This window comes from Medicago sativa, chromosome 6, assembly GCF_051527215.1.
Source record: "Medicago sativa cultivar Bolivia chromosome 6, Bolivia_mono, whole genome shotgun sequence".
In the NCBI taxonomy this organism is placed as follows: Eukaryota; Viridiplantae; Streptophyta; class Magnoliopsida; order Fabales; family Fabaceae; genus Medicago; species Medicago sativa.
The window spans coordinates 74,706,233-74,714,247 of record NC_140754.1 but is presented as its reverse complement, the minus strand read 5'-3'; the positions used below and the strand labels follow the sequence as shown (position 1 = coordinate 74,714,247).

Below are 8,015 nucleotides of genomic sequence, written 5' to 3'. Positions count from 1 at the left end.
ATATAATTTAAGAGTACTATAACAGTAGGATAACTTATCTTGAAATATAGGTATATATAGCTTATGGCAACATCATCTAAATCAAATATGTACTTGTTAAAAGTGGAAGTTTACTTACTGGTTCAGTATGAATTCCATGAATGATTACCTACTATAATATAATACCCGTACACTTAAATGCACCAGAAACAGGATTGAATATTTTTGTTGTAAAGGTAGATGATTTAAGCACTATATTATTTGAAGTAGACATAATTCTGAAGGGCTGATCCAGTTTAATGAACAAATGATAATTATGATATATACTTGTTTGTCATTGTTGAGTTGAGTTTGAGTAATTGTCTTGTCTAGAAAGTAGGGACAATTATGGAGCTATAACAGGTCCCTATACACTCAGGTGTAGATGGGAATGAGGACAGTTATGGTTTGGTTACTTTGAGGACCTATCGAGGGCACTTGTGTTTCGAACGCCTATCAATAGTTGGGGATTGCTTCCCGGCTAAAGGTACTCGTACTACCCGACACGGTGAGCCTGACAAAACTAGACTATCTATAATAAGGTAGTGCGATCGGACTAGAATGATTAGAGTTTAAGTATATCTTGCTCAGAATACTAATAATCATGTTATAGTCGCCGAAACGGCCTTATGCTCATTAGAGTGGAACCTCCATGGAGTAGTAAATTGTGAAATGAAAAATAAACTAGAGTCGAGAGAAAAGTCAAAAGAGTTCATGCATGTGTCAAGTTGAATGTCAAACTATTAATTCTAATTTGACCTTTTAAAAGATAGATTTTTTTATATAATATGCTTTGTAATTGTTGGACAGTGGATGAAACGAAAAATATTTATGTAATTATCATATTGTTATATATAGATTATTTTCTTTTTCCTTATGTAATAAATCACGTGGAAAACTTGTGTACAAGTAATTCACCCTTCTTTGTTTGTTTTTGTATCTTGTTGTTTTTTTTTTGGGTATGTTCAGACGTTTTTGTAGATGATGCCAGGGAGATATTTAGCTCACTCAGGAACACGCAGGATCGAGTTCCTTGAGGATCCTGATAGAGCCAAACCGCAAGTGCACGGCCTATCGAAGTAATAGTAGTAAGTAGAGTATCGTTCCGCTAGGGAGTTGTTCAACTTAATTAACTTTTAATGAATGATTAGAGGAGAGAAAGTTGATTAGAAAGGGTTTGATTGCTGAAGGTAAAAACAATAATAATAAAAGGGCCTTAGGATCATTGGTTCATCTTAATAACTAATCCTTCACTTGACAAAACCTAAACTTCTAATTTCATGGTTTACACACTAATTTCTAAAGACCGGTTTCCCTTAGCCCCTCACCTTTCCGATGAAAGTCCGGTGAGAGTTTACTTCTAGCAACCAAGCCTATTTCACTGACATGATTACTAGAAGATGCATAGAGGATTGAAACTACTCTTTGTCTCAATAGTTGCAAAGACTATTTCACTGTTTTGCAACTATTGTCTAGATTCACTTGTTCCAACATCAAGACTCCGCTCTCGCTTTATGAATTGATGTTTGGGATGATGGATTAACGATTATCAAACCCTCCGCTTTCGCTTCCACAGTTTGATAATTGTTAATCCACGTTAAGACGGTGAATCTAGATTAGAAATTAGGGTTACATGGAAATTAGGGTTTAGACATGTTTTGTTTAGGATTGAGTCATTAGACTCCCCAATAATCCTAAGACTAAGAAGTCTACTCACTCATGTTCATCGTAGACATGGAGGAAGAAGAGAGAAATACGGTAAAATAAATTGCAAGGAAAGTAAAAGGGAAAATAAAGACTTTTATTAAAATAGCAATTGAAATAAACAAAGTAAAGCATGATTTTCATGGTGGAGAGCTACTCTATTTATAGCTTTACAATCGACTTAGAAACTAAGCAACTAAAAGGGTAAAACAGTAAAGCTGCAACAGGGTAACTTGGGCCCGAAGAAAAAGCAGCAAAAGAGGCTCCTGGAGGTGGCACGGCCGTGCCACATGTTGGCACTGGCCGTGCCAAGCTTCTGACTTGGTGGGAACATATTTTTGTCTCGTATCTTCGTATTCTTGCGCTGTATTTGCTCCAGTCCTCTTTCTTTTGCTCCAAGACACCTTCCACCATATATTTATTCCTAAAATAAAATAAAACATAATTTGAAGTAAAATATTCTAATATAAAATAAAATGCAATAAAACTAAATCAAATCTAAAATAAAACTAAACTAAATAAGGCAATAAATAATACTATCTATGACTCATCAAACTCCCCCACACTTGAATCTTTGCTTGTCCTCAAGCAAAAGGCAGCAAACATAGCAGCAACAAAAGATTTGATTATGGCAATATTAAGAACAAATGTCTCTAGAGAAAGGCCCTGCCTCAAGTACACTAATTACAATTTCAAATACTTCTCATGAACCTATTCTACCCAACATCAAGTCTCAAGTGAGTGTGTGTGTGCAGTCCAACCCTTTTCTTGCTCCTGTATAAGACAGATATTATGAGGAATAGGTTCTATCCTTAGTGCTAAAGTAACCGAGAAAAGTCCTTTCTTCATTTCATATAAGAGTGATGGGAATTTGAGTTAAAAATTAAATTAGATATAACAATTAAGCACAAGGGGCTGCAGATGCTTAGGGGCTATCTATCCTCATAGGAAGTCTTTTTGGATGTAATTGTCCTTTCCTCCTAGATTCAAAATCACCCTAAGCAGTGCTGCAAAATTGTTTGTTTCATCTCCGCGTAGGAAGTCTTTTTGGATGTAATTGTCCTTTCCCCCTAGCATTGATGGAATTGTTTCACTTTAGGTTCAAATTAGGGAGTCACCACCACAATTAGGAAGTTAGGGATTGTCCTTTCCCCCACATGTTGGTGCCATCCTCCCGCCCCATTTAACATTAACAAATTAATAAGAATATAACAATTAAGAACAATTTGATTAATTTTCCCACACAAACTTATACTACTTTTACTCTTAAGACTTAAAAGGGTCTAAGTTAACACTAAAGATAGAACGTGTTCCTTAAAATACCTATTCATACATTTGCTCAAGGATTGCAACCGGGTGCTTTTCTCATTGGAGAATTTTCACATTAAAACAAGACATGGGTATAGCAAGAACATAAGAAACACAAGAAACTATTTTCATGTACAAGAGGGGACCTAAAGAAGAGACAAAACAAAAATTTTCATGCCATATTTACATTAAAAACAAGCTACTAGTCATGCCTCTTGCTATAAAAACAAAACAAAAGAATAAAGTTCAAGGGAGTTTGGACACTACGACTCTAGACACTTTATTAGGCCCCCCCACACTTAGGGGAAGCATTGTCCTCAATGATTCAAAAGAAAAAGAAATTAAAAGAAGAAGAAGAAGAAGTAGAGGAAGAAAGAAAGAAGGAGTAGAAGAAGAAAGAGGAGAAAGAGTGAAGAGAAAGGAAGAGAGGGAAGAGGAAAGCTCACATTTTATGGAGGTCCGTAAGGAGGACCTTGGAGTTGGAGGTGTTGCATCATCCGACGGAGCATCTCATTATTTTCATCATTGACACGGTTGCCCCTTTGAACTTCATTGCGAAGGCCGGAGATCTCAACACCTTGCCTTTGTTGCTCGGTGCTCATCCTCTCGATTTCATTGTGAATCCATGTCCATCTTTGATTTTCATGAAGCTCACCGGTTTCATGGCCATGGTGCCCCTCTTCATGGTGCAAGTTAGCACCTTCTCCTTCATCACGGTGCAAGTTAGCACCTTCTCCCTCATCATCATCTTGCTCACCAAGAACCTGCACATCATTAACATACAACCAATTTTCTTCCACCTCGGTGGTAGTCCGAGATGGGTTAGGCAATAAAAACATGATTGGCACATTTAGCTTAAGTTGGTAATGGAGGGGTGGACGATGTTTGATGAAATTCATAGCAATAAGGGTCTCTATGTTAAGCCTATTGTTTCCCTCAATTGGTTTGATCCCCTCATCTTCACCCACTCCAAAACACCTAGCTATATATGTAATGATGTCACCCACCACTATGTCTCCTCTACCGGCCGGTCTAGTACCGACAAAGTCTAGGTGATCAATCAAATAAAAACAGGTATTGACGGGGTGGTTGTGGAGCATTGCCCATAGCATGAACAACTCATCGGTTCTAGTGTTTCCTAGCTCGGTTCTACCCCAAATAGTGCAAGCCATTACCCTCTGAAGGTACCTAAGTACGGGGTTGTGAATATTGCTAGCTTTGTTCACCCTAGGGACGTATTTGTTAAGACCGGTGATTTGTTTCCAAAAGGCAGCTGGGTCATAGTTAGCCGGTTTTAGACTAGGATCCCAATGATCATGAATATATCCTTCATTTGCAAAACCTAAGGCTTCACAAAAGTGCTGAAGTGACATGTCATAATCAATATTCATTAACCGGAAAACAACTCTATGGTTAGGGTTATCAAAATTCAACTTATCTTTAGTAAAATCTATTGAGCTCAAGAATTCATAAGTGAAATTTTCATAACCCCTCATAGGTTTCAGCAATTCAGTCCAACCTAACTTTCCTATCAACCTAGAAACATCATCAAACAGCTCTAGCATATCTAAAGTATTGGGATCAGGATAACGAGAAGGGTGCAAATGTTTAGAGATGAGATTTTTATACCTGTCCCTTTGCTTGTTATTTTTGAACTGGATCCCATGATTCTTCACTTGGGCTTGCTTCTTTGGGGGAGGTCCTCCTTGAGAGCTAGCTGGTTCTTTACCACTTCTTCTTGAAGCCATTGACCTTTGTTAGAATTGGTTTTGAAGGTTTAGGGTTTGGGAAAATTTTTGGTGGAAAGGATTGGTTTAGGGTTGGGGTTGATGTTTAAGGAAGGTTTGTTGGTTTGGATGTGGGGATTGGTTAAGGTTTTGTGGTGTTTGGGTTAGGTTTTGAAGGATTAGGGTTTTGGTGAATTGTGGGTTTGGATGGATGAAAGATGTTTTTGATTGGTGGTTTTTGTTTTGGGTGAAGTTTGTGGTTGATTGGTGAAAGAATGGAGTGATTTGGTTAAGAATTGAGGGAGATATGGTGGTTTGAAGGTTTGAAGGTTATGGAGGTTTAGAGAGAAGTTTGAAGGTAGAGAGAGGTTTGTGGTTTGAGAATGAGGAAGAAGAAGAGAAAAAATTTGTGATATAGGGTACAAGAGGTCGGGCACGGCCGTGCCACCCTTGGCACGGGCCGTGCCATCATTCTGACTTCATGGCCATTTTTTCTTTTAAAAACTTGGCACGGCCGTGCCATACCTAGCACGGGCCGTGCCACCTTTCTGGTCCTGGGGGCTTCAGAATTTTTCAATTTCTTGATTTTTTTTCGAATCACACTTGGACAATTACCTACAAAACAACTTAAAACAAAGAAAAACAAAACAAAAGCAGTAAAATGCGTGGGTTGCCTCCCACGAAGCGCTCTTTTAATGTCATTAGCTTGACGGTTAGAAAGAGTCCTTAGAATGGATCAAAGATATCATATTGTGTAGATGACGCTATAAAACGTTCTTTCACAACATGATCGTTAAGCATGCAACAAGAGTAAAGAGCGGGACCCTTCATAACATTTTCCAACTCGTATCCTACCATTTGATCACTCACTTGAAAGACTATCCTACCAAGTTTAACATCAATGAGAGCTCCTGCAGTTGCAAGGAAAGGTCTACCTAGGATTATAGGGACGTCATCGTCCTCTTCAATGTCAACGACTACAAAATCAGTGGGGATGTATATCCCTTCTATCTTAACAGGTATGTCCTCGACAAATCCTACAAGTTTCATGGTATAACGATCTGCTAACTTCAGTTCCATTTCGGTAGGTTTCAATTCTCCTATCCCTATCCTTTTAAGAAGAGACAAAGGCAGCAAACTAACACTAGCTCCTAAGTCACATAAGGCTTTGTTTATGGTTTCATTCCCAATTTCACATGGTATGGCTAAGCTACCTGGATCTCTAAGCTTAGGGGGTGCTTCTTGGATGAGTGCATTAGTTTCCTTAGCCAAGGCTATTGTCTCATTATGCTCTATAGCCCTTTTCTTTGAAAAAATTTCCTTTAAAAACTTGGCATATAGAGGCATCCTAGACAAAGCTTCAGCAAAGGGAAGTTTAATGCAAATCTTCCTAAGTATGTTAACAAATTTTTCAAACTTACCCTCTAATTTAAGCTTTTCGGGATTTAAGGGGGATGGAGTTTTGTTTTCTTCAAGTGGTTTAGCTTCTTCTATTACAACTTTATCACCTAAGGGCTTGACATTTTCTTTCCCAATGTTTTTAACCTTAGCAAAAGTTTCGCCTAACTTACTACCCTTAAAAGATATGACATTAACTTGGGCTTTGGGGTTGGCTTCGGTTTGACCAGGAAAGACTCCCGGTGTTTGGGAAGATGTAGCCACTTGTTGGGCTATTTGAGTGATTTGAGTTTCAAGCATTTTAGAGTGAGTAGCAATAGAATCAACCTTGGTATTGAGCTTGGAAACAGAATCATTCAGAAATCCAGTTTGGTTTTTGAGTTCTTGAAGTTGTTTGTTTTGGTTGGCAATAGAGTTTTCCAACAAAATTTCCAAATTGGATTTTTGAGTGAATCTTTGGTTGTTTGCATAACCGGGTGGTGCTACTTGTCCATAGGGATTTTGATTTTTATAAAAAATTTGATTTTGTCGCATCCCTTGGTTGTATTGAGCATAATTTATTTGCTCAACACCATTAATAGCACTACCTAGTTGGCAATCAACACCAGCATGACCAGCTATACCACATATTTCACAAGAAGGAGTAGATGCAGAATTGATAGCACTAACATTGAATTTTTCAAGTTTTTCAGTTAGTGTATCAATTTTAGAAGCAAGGTGATCATAGCTAGAGACTTCGTGTATACCTGCCTCCTTTTTGGAGGGTGAAGAACTAGAGATGGCTCTCTCGTCGGTCCATTTGTAATGATTCTGAGCCATGTCTTCGATCAAGGCATACGCCTCCGTGTAATTCTTGTTCATAAGTGCTCCACCTGCAGCTGCATCAACAGACATCTTAGTGGTATAAGACAAGCCATTATAAAAAGTGTGGACTATAAGCCACTTCTCTAGGCCATGGTGGGGACAAAGTCTTAGCATTTCTTTGAAACGCTCCCACGCCTCATAGAGAGATTCCCCATCTTTTTCATTGAACCGCGTGATTTGGTCTCTAAGTTTAGCGGTTTTAGATGGTGGAAAGAAACGGGCAAGGAATGCTTGCCTCATCTGATCCCATGAAGTAATGGAACCGACTTCGAGGGAATGGAACCAAGCGCTAGCTCTATCCCTTAAGGAAAAGGGAAAGAGATGAAGTCTTACGGCTTCTTGGTTCTCCTTCATGGTTCCACTAATTCGTAGGAAAACAGAGATGTGAAGATTGGGATCCTCAGTGGGGGATCCCGAGAATTGGTTTTGCTGCACCAAGTTAAGTAGGGCAGGCTTGATTTCAAAGTTGTCATCCTCAACCGTTGGGTACACTATAACAGCTTGTGGCTCAGCCGTAGACGGCGTTGCATACTCTTTGAGAGTGCGATTGGCCATGGCGGTGTTATTTTGTGCTGCTCTCCTTCTTCTATGTAAGAACCTTTCGATCTCGGGTATGAATACCGCTTGATTTCTAGTTCTTCGCATACAAGGTTGAGAACCCAAGAAGTTAACGATAACAGAAAAATAAAAAGTTAAAAATAAAAAGAAAAAGTGAAAGAAGAGAGAATTCTAATCACTTAAAAAAAAGCTAATTAAATTAGTTAACTCCCCGGCAGCGGCGCCAAAAACTTGATAGAGCCAAACCGCAAGCGCACGGCCTATCGAAGTAATAGTAGTAAGTAGAGTATCGTTCCGCTAGGGAGTTGTTCAACTTAATTAACTTTTAATGAATGATTAGAGGAGAGAAAGTTGATTAGAAAGGGTTTGATTGCTGAAGGTAAAAACAATAATAATAAAAGGGCCTTAGGATCATTGGTTCATCTTAATAACTAATCC

The 8,015-nt window shown here is 38.6% G+C and overlaps 1 non-coding gene across 1 annotated transcript; it reads left to right on the top strand.

The window, feature by feature from the left end:
- The first annotated feature begins 7,104 nt into the window (after window positions 1-7,104).
- On the top strand, window positions 7,105-7,211 carry LOC146916807 (small nucleolar RNA R71). Its single transcript, XR_015017077.1, has one exon. It is a non-coding gene; the product is annotated as a small nucleolar RNA R71 (small nucleolar RNA).
- Window positions 7,212-8,015: the final 804 nt, after the last annotated feature.